This window comes from Symphalangus syndactylus, chromosome 16 (genome assembly GCF_028878055.3).
Source record: "Symphalangus syndactylus isolate Jambi chromosome 16, NHGRI_mSymSyn1-v2.1_pri, whole genome shotgun sequence".
NCBI lineage: Eukaryota > Metazoa > Chordata > Mammalia > Primates > Hylobatidae > Symphalangus > Symphalangus syndactylus.
Genome location: NC_072438.2, coordinates 94,103,538 through 94,120,873, shown reverse-complemented (window position 1 = coordinate 94,120,873; position 17,336 = coordinate 94,103,538). Strand labels below are relative to the sequence as shown.

Sequence of the window (17,336 nt, the reverse complement as noted above, 5' to 3'; positions counted from 1 at the left end):
TAAATAGACACATTCAAAAACATTTTGTATGTCTTCTAACAAATAATCATTACTTTTTTTCAGGTATGTTGGAGAAAATTAGTGTTTGAACACCTGTTCAGAAGAATTAACAGATTGTAGTATAGCATGAATACTATCCCTCTGGTCATTACTTATTCTGGCACATAGGCATGGAAGCATTTTGTTTGCTCAAGGCTAATTAATCTGTATTGATTCTTCACAGAGAAGTGAATATTAAAAAATTACTTAAAAACGTACCTTGATTTTTTTTAAAGAGCATCCTTTGCTATATAATATTCGTTAAATCAGACTAAAATTTGGCCTGATAAAGACTTCATACCTGCATTCTGTATTAGCTCCCGCTGCTATGAAGAAATACCAGAGAATGGGTAATTTATAAGTGAAAGAGGTTTAATTGACTTACAGTTCCCCAGGGCTGTGGAGGCCTCAGGAAACTTACAGTCATGGTGAAAGGGGAAGCAAACACATATTTCTTCACATTGTGGCAGGATGGAGAAGAATGAGAGCCGAGTGAAAGGGGAAATCTCTTGTAAAACCATCAGGTCTCTTGAGAACTTACTCACTATCATGAGAATAGCATGGCAGAAACCTCCTCTATGATTCAATTACCTCTCACTTGGTCCTTCCCACAACATGTGGGGATTATGGGAACTATAATTCAAGATGAGATTCGGGTGGGGACACAAAGCCTAAGCATATCACATTCTTTAGTTATCCTGTACAAACTGCAGTATATGCAAACTGAAAACCTAATTTAGGTGTGTGATTCCGTAAAATAGCTGAGTTTCAGCCAAACCCAGCAACCAGACTTCATTCACAGGCAACCAACTGTTTATTGTTGAAATAAGGCAAAAGCTGAGTTATAACTAATCCAATTGTTTCTGGAGATTACTTCCATTTTCTCTATGTCACTTTCCTTTTTCTGCCCATAAGTTTTATCCAACCATGCAGCAGCCCCGAGTCTCTCTGAATGGATTCTGATGCTGGGAACTGCCTGATTCAAGAATCATCTTTTTTTTGCTTGCTTAATTAGATTCTGTTAGATCCTATTAAATTTAATTTGTTTGAAGGTTTGTTTTGGTTTGTTTGATTTAACAGATCCGGTGTCAAAAGTGAGGATCCAAAGTAAAACTCCAGTGACCCTCAGGATCACCAGGTGACCGGGAGGCAAGGTACTGTGGAGCCCACTGTGCTCCTTGCTCTCTTGTTTGTAACTGGAGTTCATGGACAAGTATTATTGTGGATTCTGAGCTCCACCAATTTGTGTTCTGAGCAATTTTTTAAGCAATATTTAGCTGGAATGACTGGAGGATCAGTTTGGATTTGATAGTTAACTGGTTCAGATTTACAGGCCTGGAACTTCAGATAGTGACATTTGTGATAATGAGTTTGTCTCAGTCAAAGGAGTTTGGAACTACACCTTCTAGGATTCCAGCTAACTTTTTTTTTTTTTTTTTGAGATGGAGTCTCGCACTGTCACCAAGGCTGGAGTGCAGTGGTGTGATCTCTGCTCACTGCAAGCTTTGCCTCCCAGGTTCACGCCATTCTCCTGCCTCAGCCTCCCGAGTAGCTGGGACTACTGGCACCTGCCGCCACACCTGGCTAATTTTTTGTATTTTTAGTAGAGACGGGGTTTCACTGTGTTAACCAGGATGGTCTTGATCTCCTGACCTTGTGATCCGCCCACCTCGGCCTCCCAAAGTGCTGGGATTACAGGCATGAGCCACCGCACCCAGCCAATTCCAGCTAATTTTATGTATAAAATTAGGAACACAAGAATGTATGTCATTTTTAAAAGATGGGCTAACCTTACTAAATACAATGTAGAATTAAGATGGCCACAATAAGGAAGTTTTTTTAAATTAATTAATTTATTTATTTTTATTTTCGAGACAGTCTTGCTCTGTTGCCGAGGCTGGAGTGCAGTGGCGCTATCTTGGCTCACTGCAAACTCTGCCTCCTGGGTTCAAGTGATTCTCTTGCCTCAGCCTCCCAAGTATCTGAGATTACAGGAGCCAGCCACCACACCTGACTACTTTTTGTATTTTTAGTAGAGATGGAGTTTCATCATGTTGGCCAGGCTGGTCTCAAACTCCTGACCTCAAGTTATCTGCCTGACTCAGCCTCCCAAAGTGCTGGGATTATAGGGATGAGCCACTACACCTGGCTGGAAGTTTTAATTTGAACAAAATTGTGTATTTAAAGGCATGTTATAAAAGGGGTGCCCAAAAAGCCTGCAAAAACAATTTCACGTATTCTTTAATTGGCATGTGAAGGTATCTAAAAGATTAAATGAAAGAAAAATCGCTATTGCAAAAAAAGCAAACAAAAAGTTTAAGTCACTTAAGGACATAACAGAAGAGGATTGTACTCTTGATTGAACTAACCCCAACTATTCCTTCTCTTTATCTATCTCTACCTAAATTCTCTGAGTCCACTAATCTTTTTCTAAATGACCTTTTCACTTTGATGATGATGAGAACAGAGAAGTTAGACAGATGCCTTACAAAGTAAGACCTTCTGATTAGCCAGGCCTTCGAGCTGTTTTCACCTTTTACTTTGTGGTCTAAAACTGAGCATAGAGTCATTGTAAAGAACTTCCCTGACTCAAGGGAACATCCTCAAAAATGTATTGAGGAATTTAGAATCATCATAGGAGCTTACGATCCAGAGCTTTCTGACCTTTACTGATTTATTCCCATGACACTGGGACCTAGCAAAGCTCAGAAATGGATGACAGCAGCAGATTGGGACAGACCTAAGGAGGATATTAAAGCTCCTCCCACAACCCCTTATGAGAAGGGCCAAACCGAGGTATGAAAATTGCTGAAAATTCTTTAGATTCAATTTCTACATATGTTTCACAGAAAAATAATTGGTTCATCATTCAATTTTGCAGACCAAAAAACAAAAACAAAAAATTGACCCAATTTTAGATTACAGAACTCAGAAATACTGTATTTGAAACGTTCTGGGCTCAACATACAGCAAGCAGTCTTTTCTGCAGGTACTGAAATGGGATTAACGAATCCATTTATAAATAGATCCTGTCCTTAACTCAACAGTTTCATTTAAAAACATAAACTTAGATGGGTAGTGACAGATGTGACTCAATGGATAGCCTTAGCTGAACATTTTGAGAGGACATTAGAGCAAGAACAAAACCCCAGAAAGGTAACAAGATTAAAATAGCTTTTCGTGACATGCTAAATATCTATCCCCAGATGATGAAGGTTCATTTTACAGGTGTCTTAGGAATAATTGTTTATTAACTCAAGTAACTTGTTTATAGTTGTGAATACATCATGATAATATAGTATTTTAAAATTTTCTACCATTTTAAGATGCTGTGTGTGTATGTATTTTACACACACACGCAAAACTTTTAATCTTCACAGCAGAGTCAATGATTTACACATGCTTTTAAGATATGTTGCAAACACTAAAAAGAAGTGTTGCAAATACTGAAAATACGTAAGTTTTTTTGTTTTGTTTAAAACAGATGTAAGATATTTCCTTTGTATATATACAAGAAAGCTCTTTTTATCTTCCGCCTTTTAAAAAAATATTTACTTAATACTGAATCATAAATGGAAAACATTTTTATATAATCTGAGAAATTCCAAATCTTCTCAAACTATACTTTATCACAATTACTGTTTTTTTTTAAATAATGCATTAAACCAGGCTTAAGTAAAATGATAATGAGTATTCAATAAGTCAGACTTGTGCTTCTTCAGCAACACCTGGGCTTATTTGAGGCACTGTTTGATGGCAAACATTGTTCATTGCTTCCAGCACTGGCTGCCCATTTGAGTCATCTGGAGGGCTTTTAACATAGCATGTGGAGCAAGCAAGAAAATAACATTTTTTTTGCCGAGAGCAGGGAATGATGTTCTGAGAAGAGAAATATAATTACAAAGTTGAGAGATCATATTAGCAAACTTAAGCTCTAGTATTTACCACTTCTGGCCTGTAGAATCAACTTTACTTTAGAAAACCTAACAGATGAAGTGCTTGAATTATGATTTATTTATGCCAAGAACTAAAAGAAACTTTTAAAACCCCAGAAGCTAATAACTCATATATTGATCTGTAGGATACTGAATCAATGGAATTCAAAGAAAATTTACACTTTAGCTGCAAAACCACATTTTACCTAACAAGGTTAATTTATCTCAATGTTCTGTTTAAAATATTTTGTTTTGTTATTAGCTTTTTTAAATGAGATGATATAAAGTGACTTGTAGGTATAAAGATTTATGACGAATTTAAAAAATAAAATCAGGCAAAACAACTGTTTCTTTTTTCCCCAAACACTTTACTGTTTTTAATTGTTTAAGATCATCTTTCCTATCTTCATAACCCCAGAATCCAGGACCATCTCTATGCACCAGGTGCCAGGCCCACCCCAGGGAACTTTGATTCTAAGTCCACCAGGCCAGTTCCTGTGGACTTACAATCATGTGCAGTCCATCGAACCTAGGCACCAGAGTTGTCACAGACACAGGGTTAAGGCCTACCCCAGAGCTAAGTTTGCTCCCTGTGAACCCAGGCTTCAGGTCTAGCCCTAAGCATTCAAGTTTCAGGCCTGCCCTTGCTGACCTGAGTATCAACCAGGCTGACTCCTGTGAACCCAGGCACCAAGCCCATCTCTCATCTATTCACTAACCCGTGCACCGTGAAAGTCCACCCAAACACTCCAGCAGCAAGCCAACATGACTGACCATTTCAGAGAAGGCCCATTCGTGGATCCTAATATTTAGTCAGAATATTAGACAGGCTGTGTATTATTCTCTTCTCACACTGCTATAAAAATACTACCAAGACTCAGTAACTAATAAACAAAGGGGATTTAATTGACTCATGGTTCCACATGGCTGGGAAGCCTCAGAAAAGTTATAATCATGGAGGAAAAAGGAAGCAGGCACCTTCTTCACAAAGAGACAGGAGAGAGAGTGTGAGTGTGTGAAGAAGGAACTGTCAACACTTATGAAACCATCAGCTCTCCTGAGAACTCACTCACTATTATGAGAACAGCATGGGGGAAACCACCCCCATGATCCAATCACCTCCCTCACTTGACATGTAGGGATTACAATTCAAGATGAGATTTGGGTGGGGACACAGAGTCAAACCATATCAGGCTGATTGGTGAAGGACTTTTCCTACCAAAACCGGTCAGTGAAGACTTCAAGAGGTGTCCATTACTTTGAGTGTGGAGACACCATGACAAAGTAACAGGAGTCAAAACTAATCAGAGAAACATAACACTACCAAAGGAAAACACACACACACACACACACACACACACACACGCACACGCACAACAGAAATGGAGATCTACAAACCACCTGACAAAAATTCACAATACTTAAAGAAGCTCAGTGAACTACAGAAAAACATTGACAATTAAACTAAATCAGGAAAATAATACACAAACAAAATCAGCAGCTGAATAAAGAGAAACTATAAAAAAGAACCAAACAGACATTCTGAAACTGAAGAACAAAATGAATAAATTAAAGGTTTTATAGAGTGTTGTGATCATAAATGAAATTAAGCAGAATAAAGAATCTGTGAACTTGAATACAGGTCATTTTAAGTAACCCAGTCAGAGGAACAAAAATAATAAAAGAATAAAAAGTGAATTAATGTCTATGAGACTTATGGGAGACTATCAAGTATCAAGTGTATAAGTATGCACATTATAGTATTCTCAGAGAAAAAGAGATGGTCAGAAAGATTAAAGAAATAATGACAGAAAACTTCCCAAATCTGGGAGAGAAATGAACAATCAGATTCATAAAGCCCAAAGAACACCAAACACAAAAAAGTCTTCACCAAGCCACATTATTATGAAACTTTCAGAAGTCAAATACGGAGAGAATTTTGAAAACAGCAAGAAAAAAGTAATTCATCACATACAACGGAACTTCCATAAGAATATCAACAGATTTCTCAGCCAAATCCTTACAGGCCAGGAAAAAGTGGGATGCTATTCAAAATGTGGAAAAAAAAAAAAAAAAAGTAAAAGAAACAAAAACTCTGAAACCAGTAACACTATACTTAGAAAATGTGTCCTTCCAAAATGATGAAAAGATATTACTTTCCCAAACAACAAAAACTGAGTTCATCTCTACTAGAAGTGAATTACAAAAAAAAAAAAAAGCTAAATAGAGCTCTTCAAACTGAAATCAAAGAATGCCGAAAGGATATAAAAATATAAAATTTAGTGTATATGTAAGAATATAATTCATAAAATGTTATAAGGTAGTGCATAAGTAATTTTTAACTTTAGTATGAAAGTTAAAATACAAAATAAATATAGCTTTAATAATTTTCTAATGGATACATAATATGTAAGAGATGTAAATTGTGACATGGATAACAAAGTTGGGGGGCAGAAATTAAAGTGTAGAGTTTTTGTACATTATTGAAATTCAATTGTTATTGGATTGAAATAGAATGCCATAACTATAAGATATTCAAGCCTAATGGGAACTATGAATGGAAACCTGAAGTAGATACAAAGAGAGAAGGAAAGTAATAAAGCATACCACTACAAAAAATGATCAAACCACAAGAAAGATAACAAGAAAAAGAAAAGAAGAACAAATCAGTCAGAAAACAATTGACAATATGGCAATAGTTAAGTTTTTAACTACAAAAAATTGCCTTAAATGTAAATGGATTAAATTCTACAATCAAAAATAGTAGAATAGCTCAATGGATAAAAAATAATTCAACAATATGTTTCTTGACTCTTTTTAAAATTAAGGACACTCATAGATTGAAAGTAAAGAGATAGAAATAGATATTCCATGCTAAAGAGAGTAAAAGGTATCAAAAATAGAGCAGAAATATCTATGCTTATATCAGAAGAAAGTAGACTTTAATTGAAAAATTGTCACAAGACACAGTCATTGTATAATAATAAAACCATCAATCAATGGAATATAGCAATTTTAAATATACATGCCCTCAACATTAAACTATCTAAACATATTAAACAAAACTCAACATAACTGAGGTGGGATGTAGAGAGCAATTTCACAAGAGTAGGAACTATAATATTCCACTTTCACAAATGGATAGATCATTTAGACAGACAATCAGTTTACAAACAGTAGATTTGAGATACACTATGGAACAAATGCATCTAACAGACAGACATAATATTCCATCCAACAGCACCAGGATAAATATTATTTTCAAGCACACATGGAACATTCTCCAGGATAGATCATATGTTAGTCCAGAAAGCAAGTCTTAGAAAATTTATGAACATTGAAATCATATCAATTATCTTTTCTGACTAGATCGTATGAAACTAGAAATAACAGGAAGAAAATTAGAAAATGTATACATATGTGGAAGTTAAAAAATATACTCCTGAACCACCAATGGGTCAAAGAATAAATCAGAAGAAGAATTTAAAAAAAATCTTGAGACAAACAAAACTAGAAACAACATACCAAAACTTATGTGATGCATCAAAATCTATTCTCAGAGGGAAATTTATAGCCATAAATGCCTCCATTAAGGAAAAAAAACTACTCAAGTTAACAACATTTCACCTCAATGAATTAAAGCAAGAAAAACAAACTATGCCCAAATAGTAGTAGAACGGAGAAAATAATAAAGGTCAGGGAAGAAATAAGTAAAATAGAGACAATAGAGAAGATCTATAAAACTAAGAGTTGTTTTTTGAAAAGATAAGCAAAATCAACAAACTTTAGTTAGACTAACTTAAAAAAAAGACTCAAATTATTACAATCAGAAATAAAAGAGATTTTACAACAAATACCATAGAAATATAGGAGTCCTCCATAATCTGCAGTTTTGTTTTACACAGTTTTAGATACCCATGGTACAGTATAAGTTTTTGAGAGACAGAGAGAAGATTTACATAGCTTGTATTACAGTATATTTTTATGATTGTTCTATTATAAAATTATTGTTATTGACTATTGTTGTTAATTTCTTACTATGCCTAATTTATAAATTAAACTTTATTGTAGGTATGTATGTATCAGAAGTCAATGTTTGTATTGTGGTCACTAGGAAAAGACTCACCAGGCATAGGCAGCATAAGAATGAGGAATTGGCAGCTAAGTGTGATGGCTCACGCCTGTAATCCTAGCACTTTGGGAGGCCAAGGCGGGCGGATCAGGAGGTCAGGAGATTGAGACCATCCTGGTTAACACAGTGAAACCCCGTCTCTATTAAAAATACAAAAAAATAGCCGGGTGTGGTGGCACGTGCCTGTAGTTCCAGCTACTCGGGAGGCTGAGGCACGAGAATCACTTGAACCTGGGAGGCGGAGGTTGCAGTGAGCCGAGATGGCGCCACTGTACTCCAGCCTGGGCAACAGAGCAAGACTCCGTCTCAGACAAACAAACAAACAAGAAGAAGAAGAAGGAGAGGGAAACGGAGAAGGAGAAAGAGAAGGGGAAGAAGAAGAAGAAGGAGGAGGAGGAACTGGCATTGGTTGGGTTCCTTTTCTCACTATGGGGCTTTTATGGGATAAATTGTGCCCTCTACAAATCCACATGTTAAAGTCCTCAGACTCAAAACCTCAGAATATGACTATATTTGGAGATACGTCCTTTAAAGAGGTAATTAAGATAAAATAAGGTCACAGAGTGGGCCCAAATCCATTATGACTGGTGTCTTTATAAGGAGAAGAAATTTGGATACACACACACACAGACACACACACGGAATATGATGGAAAGACACAATGAGAAGACAGCCACCTGCAAGCCAAGGAGAAGAGACCACAGAAGAGCCAACTCTGCCAACATCTTGATCTTTGACTCGAGTTTTCAGAATTCTTTCTTTCGTTTAAACCACTCAGCCTGTGGTACTTTGTCCTGGCAACCCAAGCAAGCTAATACAGACATAGTGTGCCCAGCAAGGAAACTTGGTTGAGGCCTCATGTCTCCATTGACTCAATTGGAAAACATCTCAAAGATCCAGAGGGAAAATACGGTCCACTTGCCACGTGGGACACAGAGATCTCACCCTTTGAGACAAATGAGCCCCATATTTCCAGCAACTTGGTCAGGGTTGACTCACAATTATTTTGGGCTTTGCCTACAAGTAAAAATCTCATAACCTGTGGTTCTGTAAGGGCTGGATGAATGGTAAATCCTAAAATACTTTTTGTGTTGTTTTGGTGTACCTAGAAAATATTTAATAATAATTGACAATGCTTATGATACAGTATTAAGTAAATAAGGCTTTGCTCAAAGTTGTATAATCTGTATGAAATGCATTTTAAAAGTAGGCATGCATACCTGTCGAAGACTGTATTTTAAGCTCTCTACAATTTCTCTCTTAATTGTTCCTGGGGAGTTCAGGGATGTTAGTTATGCATTTGCCAACACTTGAAGAGTCTGTGGGTTGCAAAAACACTTAGAGTCCAAAGCACTATTTAAACTAAGTTTATTTATGTTTAAAGATGCAGCACAGCTAACTGCATTTTTACTCAAATGTACTGCATGTTAAGAGGGAGATTAGGAATAAAAAGAGCCCACATCGATGAAAAAGAAAATATCTTCTGTTACCTGCTGAATCTTGCCTCTTCACATATTATCAGGCTGAACTCCTGAATTTTTTCTCATTAATTTTTTATTTGTGCACCATATATACCCATTGCTCCTTTTATGAGTTCATAAGAAAGGGTATAAAACCATGTTTCCTCGGAAACAATTTCCTTGAACAAGTTTTAATAAAACATTCATTCAGATCTGCGAGTTGCACCTGGTGCTGTCAGCACTTGCAGCAGCAGGTGCTTCTTGCCTGTGTTACTGACGTTACAACAGGAAGCATTAAGAGCAAAGTCTGGACATTGTGTCCTAACCCTGGAAACACCTTCAAAGACATTTTAAGCCTGATTCCTTGAATGTTCACATGTAAAATCATACAGTACAAGTAAATACCCATTTTCTTGATGATATTGACACACAGAAAATAAACAACCTCTCTCTGTTTGTCATCACTTCCAGACTCACAGTCTTCTTAAAATAGCAGTCCATTTTTCTGGACCTTGCTTGTAGGGTGTCTGGATAATAAGTGATTTAAATAAATGTTCTCCATCTCAGATCCATTTCTTTTTTTGTCATCTCCTGCCCTCTTGTCCGTTGGTAGAAATAGGTCTTGTAAGTTTTCCAGACATGTGCAGACAAAACGATAGTACAAAAAACAAACAAACAAACAAAAAACTACTCTGGGTGATAAAGCTGTAACAGATTGAGTATGAGCCATATGTCAGACATCATTCTAGTCACTTTCCATGTGCTTATGTTCACAATAATAGAGCAAATAAGTATGAGTATCTCCATTTTACAGAAGTGAAAACACAGACTGAGACAAGTTGAAATAATTGGCAAAGAGACTTTCTGATTTAATCTGCTTTCACCCATATGGCACTGAATCTAATCGATCTTAATTTTGGAGACTGAGGATAAAGTAGTGAGAAATAATGTAATTGATGGATATTGAATTTTATATAAATATGGGTTTAATTGACCATCTTTCTACTGAGTTAGGCTGCACAAAGGCAGGGATTGTGAATGACTGTTTTTCCACTGCATCCTCAACACAGGTAGGAGTTCTGGGACTTCACAGAGGCTTGTTCCATACCGAAGAATGAATGAGTGTATTGAGCTTTCAATTCTAATAACATCTCTACTGAGAAGAGTGTCTTTAATAGGAATGTTTATCCCCGAAGGCATCGAAGATCTACTTAGTAGTCTTCTGTCTTCCTGATTATTCTTATTTCCCAATTCCGTGACATAGTTGATCACCCCATCTCTATTTCAAAGAGTTTTGTTCTCCCATCTTGACCTAAAACTTGTTATACTTTTAGGAAACAGGAGGGTTTATCTCGCATTTGTTTTAAGTAAACCCCCTTGTCTGCAGCTCGTTGGGTGTTGGTTTCATGACAAAACTCACCCTTCTTTAAAAGCCTATGGGCCACCTGCTTCACCACAATGGGGCCGGTCATAGGCTCCTCAGACCTCAGTCTCTGTCATGCGATGCTGCTCACTTGTAGACAGACACTGAGGCCCCCCGACATCCTAGGCGGGCTCGCATGAGGTCCCATCACACTCTTCTTACACAAGGATGTAGCAGGCATGACCCGTTTTTGGCCCAGGGTTCAGAGGGTACCTAGTGGATAACGCACAAACGTTAACTATGGACAAACTCGAATACAGTAAGAGAACTGACCATGGTGAGATAAAAGGACAACTCCACAGGAGTCCCAAGCGGGGCAGGGAGGCCACCCTCACAATGTGAGGACCCATCCAGAGACAGAACAACTTTTGCTTCCTTTATTCCCCCTTCACCTTCAGATTCTACCCGTGGACCTCTGGGGAAAACAGCAATGCCACCGTCCTCTGAAAACGAGTGTCATTGTCTGTGAAAAAAGGCAAGGCCAACTTGAATGTAAAATTGAGTGGTGTTAGTTCCGGATTCAGATGTACGCTTGTACAAAGATGTACTGATCTTTCAGTGGAGAAATATGCTCAGCCAAGCATCTTTGCCAATGTTACTGGAAAATAGAGAGAGTGCTTTGTAAGGCTAAAGAGAATAAATAATGCCAAACCGCGATCATAATTTTCATTTTATACACAAAATAATGGGACATTGTATTTGTCCATTCTTGCATTGCTATAAAGAAATGCCTAAGACTGTGTAATTTATAAAGACAAGAGGTTTAATTGGCTCACAGTTCCACAGACTGTACTGGAAACACTGCTGGGGAGGCCTCAGAGAGCTTTTACTCACGGGGGAAGGTAGAGCTGGAGCAGGCATCTTCTCATGGCAGTAGCAGGAAGAAGAGTGAGAGCAGGGAGTTGTTACACACTTCTAAGCAAGCAAATCTTGTGAGAACTCACTCACTATAAAGTGCCAAAGCGAGATGATGCTAAACCACTAGATATTGCCCCCATGATCAAATCACCTCCCATCGGGCCCCACCTTCAACACTGGGGATTGCAATTGAACATGAGATTTGGGTAGGGACACAGATCGAAATCATATCAGACGTTTCCCTGATTACTAATTTTAATCTATTTTCTTAAGTTTTGTTACATAATGAGCAAGGAACTTATTCACCAAATCACTTTGCAAGCCATTTGAGCCCAACAGCGGTGGAGGGAAGAGGTGTCATAGAGTTACATTGGGAGAAGTTGAAATGATTGAATTATGGAATTATAATATTTGCAGTGATGACATTTGACTCTTTTGATTTGGAAGTAACTTTTTTGCTTTGGTTTTGCATCTTTTTTAAAAATATTGTCCAGCGGATTACATTTGTTATTTGGGTTGTTTCTTGGTTAGAAATTCTCACCTTCTGTGTAGGTGTTGTATTGAAGGACTGTGTGTCCTGCTGTATCTCTTGTGGCTTATTAAATCCAGGTGCTATTAAGCATAGTTACTGAATTTCTTAATTTTCCTGCCCCTCTGCTGAAGTGCTCCTGTAGTTTACCATGCTTATGCAGTCAGGTTAATGAGGTACCTGCCCTTTGAGATAGCTGTTATCACAAGGAGCAATTATCTCACTGTGGCAGGGTTTAATCTCCCAGGTCATCTTTCACACCAAGGTAGGAAAGGCGATGTTGCTACTGAAGAGCTCCTTAAGTGGGCCTCTCTAGATTCCAGTAGAAAATTAAAGCATTGTGTGAGTCTTTTAGTGAACGTACTTCCTGTGTTACCTCAAATGTGATCTGTCACTATCTATTCTGATTAAGTATCCCAAGACTCTCCTTAGATGTTTGCAAGGAGGCTCTGGAGTCAGGGCAGGCCATGAGCCTGCAACTTGAGCAATTGCACAGGGCCCCATGGCAGAAGGACTCCAGGCTTCATTTAATGTTCTGCTGTTACATTGAGTCTTAACAATTTTTAAAGAAAGGACTTTGCATTTTCATTTTGCACTAGGGCCTACAAATTCTCTGGTTGGTTCTGTCTAGTTGAGGCCTGGGTAACCTTCTAACGCAGGCTTAGACTTGGTCCTAATTATTCCTTCCCTCTGACTTTGCAGGAATATTCATTTCTCCATAATTCCTTCTCTGGAACTCGTGCCTTGCTTCCTTGGAGCCCTGCCTTCTTTGGGTGGCAGTGAGCTGGCAGGGGTCAGAGGGTGGGCAGGGGTTGCAGGGACAGAATCATCTAGGGAACGGGCCTGTGAGCAAATGTGCTATGCACTCTGGCTGTATGATGCTTTAGTCTGGAAAGAGCAAAGACTAATGATGGCTAATTCTAGAATCTCAGGTGTTGTACATGAATTAGCTGAGGTTTTTGTCTAGAGGAAAAGTTGGGTGACTATCAACAACACCTCGCAAGTACCCACATGCAGTAAACACTGTTTCCTCATTGTGTCCTTCCCTCCTCCTTACTTCACTTCCTCCCACTTCCACCCTCAATCCAGTGGAACCTTTTAGTGAGCCCCTGGACTATTTTTTAAAAAATAAATAAATGAGATGCAAGTTGTCCAGGGTCTTCTGCAGAGTGTGGAAAGAGGGTTTTAGACTTCACTGCACAGATCTTGGTGGAGAAATCAGACAAGCAGCTCTGGCTTCTCCAAGGGCTGGTGTTTACTCATCTCCCTCTTCTGTTTCCTGCTGCTCTCAAGTCTTTCCTTTCTTGTAACCACCTGCTTGTGTTCCTCCTTCCTGTCAGCCTCTCTCCCCAGGATCCCCTTCTGGGACCTCATTTTATTCCTATTTAAAGGGAGGAGGAAGCACCTGCTCTCTAATTTCATCTATTTGCAAAATGTGGCTTTGGTCACCTCACTGAGATGCTAGGTTAGAATCTTCACCTTCTGTATGTGTTCCCATACACGCACTCATGTATGTCCTTGCCTTGGAACTCCCATCAGGGACTAAAAATTATTTTAAATTTGCCTCCTGTAACATATCCATGTGGCTGTGGCAGCTTGATCAGGACACAGTTCCCGTTAGCTCAGGCCTACCAGGGAGATAGCACTCATATCTGAGCCTCGTTTCAGTATTTATTACTACTTACATGGACCCAGGAGGAAGCATCCCTTACTCCAGATTATTTTGGTGGTTCATTAAGGGATTTTTGAACAAAACAATGTACATTTTTCTAAGTTGATATTATAATATTTAAAATGGAAAAACAATCTCTATGTTCTTGCATTTAAACATAGGGTGGGAAGTGAGCACCTCACAAACAAACTCCACTTTCTTTCCTTCTGTTTAAAATTCTGTGTAATTATCTGAGATTGGTGACTTTCTGATAAAACAGTCTACTTCAGCTCCAGTAATGAGTCCTTCATTTATCCTGATTAATTTTTAATGCTAAAGATTAATGTAAAATCTTGTTTAAACATTTGCCATGAGGTAAGAAAAATAATTTATTTAAAAGTCCATGGAGAAATTCATTTGAGGGCCAAATTCTCTGGCAGATACTTGGCTTCTTCACTGATGCTATGATTCTAGTCCTGAACACATGGAATCAATTGTCACAGTGAGGCATGTTTTAAATAGGGGTATTATGGTTTGGCTATGTCCCCACCCAAATCTCATCTTGAATTGTATCTCCCATAATCCCCATGTCATGGGAGGGACCATGTAGGAGGTAATTCAGTCATGAAGGCAGGTCTTTGCTGTGCTGTTCTCATGATAGTGAATAAGTTTCATGAGATCTGATGGTTTTATAAAGGGCAGTCCTCCTGCACATGCTCTCTTGCCTGCCACAATGTAAAGACAACAAATAAGAAGAGAAGAAGGGAAGAGAAAAAAGGAAGATAATAAAAATGATGAGGATCGAGCATGGATGGAAAGAACAGAAAGGACAGCAAAGCAAAACAAAAGAAAACAAAAAAAGGAACCATGTAAAAAGAAGCTGAAGAAGGAAAAGGGGCTAAAATATCAAAAAGAAAGTATTTTTTCTCTTTAGTCAATTTAGGGTGGAAGTTAGGTGAAATGTATAAGAATTATATTTTCTACTTATGTATATGCAAAAACCAGCAATCATATTTTGACCTGGCTGCATCGCATAGAAGGCAATGGAGATAAATATGTGAGAAGCATCTGTTTCGGTAAGATTTCCTTCATGATTCTGATATTAGGTTGGCATGATACTGAGTTTTATGGTCTCTTGGAAGATTTTTTTTCTCCTTAATGAGGTTTAAAAATGACAACTCAGGGAGATATTTATGTTTTTAAATATTAAGATAAATGAATAATATAAATTGGTATTGAGTGTGTATTTTCTCTTAGCTACTGGAGGAGAGTGAAAAGTAGAAGATGAAAAATCATAGATTGATTAAAAATTTGTGAATATCTACATTATAGTTGTATCCAAAAGTTCAGAAATTTCAGTTTAAATAGCATTTTCTTGTGGCCAGATTGCCATTGTGATATTTGTTGTTATTGCCATTTATTTATTTATTTTAATTTTTGTTGTTATTTTTATTTTAAGTTTCGGGATACATGTGTAGAACATGTAGGTTTTTACATAGGTATACATGCGCCATGGTGGTTTGCTGCCCCTATCAACCCATCATCTAGGTTTTAAGCCCCACATGCATTAGCTTTTTGTCCTAATGCACTCCCTCCCATTGCTCCCTACCTGCTGAAAGGCCCAGGTGTGTGATGTTCCCCACCCTGTGTCCATGTGTTCTCATTATTCAGCTCCCACTTATGATTGAGAACATGTGGTGTTTGGTTTTCTGTTCCCGTGATAGTTTGCTGAGAATGATGGCTTCCAGTTTCATCCATGTCCCTACAAAGGACATGAACCCATTCTCTTTTACGGCTGCCTAGTATTCCACTGTGTATATGTGCCACATTTTCTTTATCCAGTCTATCGTTGATGGGCATTTGGGTTGGTTCCAAGTCTTTGTTCTTGTAAATAGTTCTGCAATAAACATACGTGTGCATTTGTCTTTATCTTGTAAAACAAAAATAACCCTTGTATGCAACGATCTAGATTTGGTCTTTAGAAATGTGGCCACATTTTTATTTCATCAGACTGAACTAATTGAAATACAATGGAACAAAATAACTTCAACAACATAAAGCTCATAAAATTAAATGGGCTCATCCTGTTCACATTCAGAGGAAAATCACTTGTGGGAATGGAAAAAGCAAAAAGAATGAAATTCAGTTCAATACCCTCTAAGCTGGCATGTCCAACCTTAATACTAATAACTAAATGTGTAACCCACTGAAGTATATTTATACTTTTATCAAAAATATTGCCATTTCTTTTAAGGAATGGCACATCCAATGGCAAAAGCACTGAAAATTTTCTCCTTACGGCCAGGAGAGTTTATAGACAGGTGAGGCATTCTTCCTAGTCTGGCATTCAGCTGAAGGTGCTTACACTGCAGCCTGGACCTGAGACATCAGGTCTCAGCTGTGATCAGCTGTGATGATGATTAGGACTTGTTATTGGGGTGGTTGTAGTGCAGTGGTGGTGGTTGTTATTGTGGTTGTTGGTAGGGGTGATTGTGGGCTGTTATTTTTCATGGTGTTGATGGTGTTAAGGAGTGTGATGGTGAAGGTGGTGGTGGTGTTAGCTCAGCCTTATTCCTGGTATTTCCTGTCTATATCTACTAGATTGTTATAGTTGGAAGGAACTGGGTTTCCCTTGCATTATCTAAGCTAAGGAAAGGGCTAGGAGATAGGATGAGTGGCACTAGTATTGTTGCTAGGTATTCGAGAAATGGAAGAGGAATCAAGAAACTTTGACTTCATGCCTAGACATCTTGGAAACCCACACAAAGTTGTAAAGCATTTTCTCTGAAACACAGGCCAGTTGTTCAGACAGGCCATGGAAAACTAAAGAGTGTGGTTAAGTATGTCAGAATCACCAAAATATCTTCCTAAAATTTACCAGGAACTCCCCATTCCACCTAGAATGAAATGCACGTGCCTCTGCATGCTCTCCTGGGTCCCACATGGTCTGTGGTCATTCCATCATCTCTCAGGCTCCTCTCAGTCCACTGGCTCTCTTCTCATTCTGCTCTAGTCATGTGGACTTTCTCAGTATCAACCTCACTAAAGCCAAGCAAGGGTCTTGCAGTGGTGGAAGGCTATTGCCCAAGTTGCCACTCTCCGGTCTCATGCTAAGGTCCTTATTTCACAGATCTCCTCCTCAGTGAGTCCTCTAATCACCACTCTTGTTAAAGTCTCCTTCCTCAGGCACTCACCTCTATACATCTTATGTTCAGCACTGTTCTCATCTAAAATTATCAATGAGTTTTCTTTGTAATTAACCAGAGCCAGTATAGTCTGCAAGTGCGGGTATTTCACAACCTCAATGAA

At 38.2% G+C, this 17,336-nt stretch overlaps 1 long non-coding RNA gene across 2 annotated transcripts in view; it reads left to right on the top strand.

Annotated features, from left to right (window-relative positions):
- The window catches only part of LOC129464689 (uncharacterized), a 44,339-nt gene that overhangs the window by 13,199 nt on the left and 13,804 nt on the right, over window positions 1-17,336 (top strand). For both annotated transcript variants that reach the window (XR_010116380.1, XR_008651668.2), the window contains exon 3: window positions 1,120-1,193. This is a non-coding gene — a long non-coding RNA (uncharacterized lncRNA). The remainder of the gene's footprint in view (window positions 1-1,119; window positions 1,194-17,336) is intronic.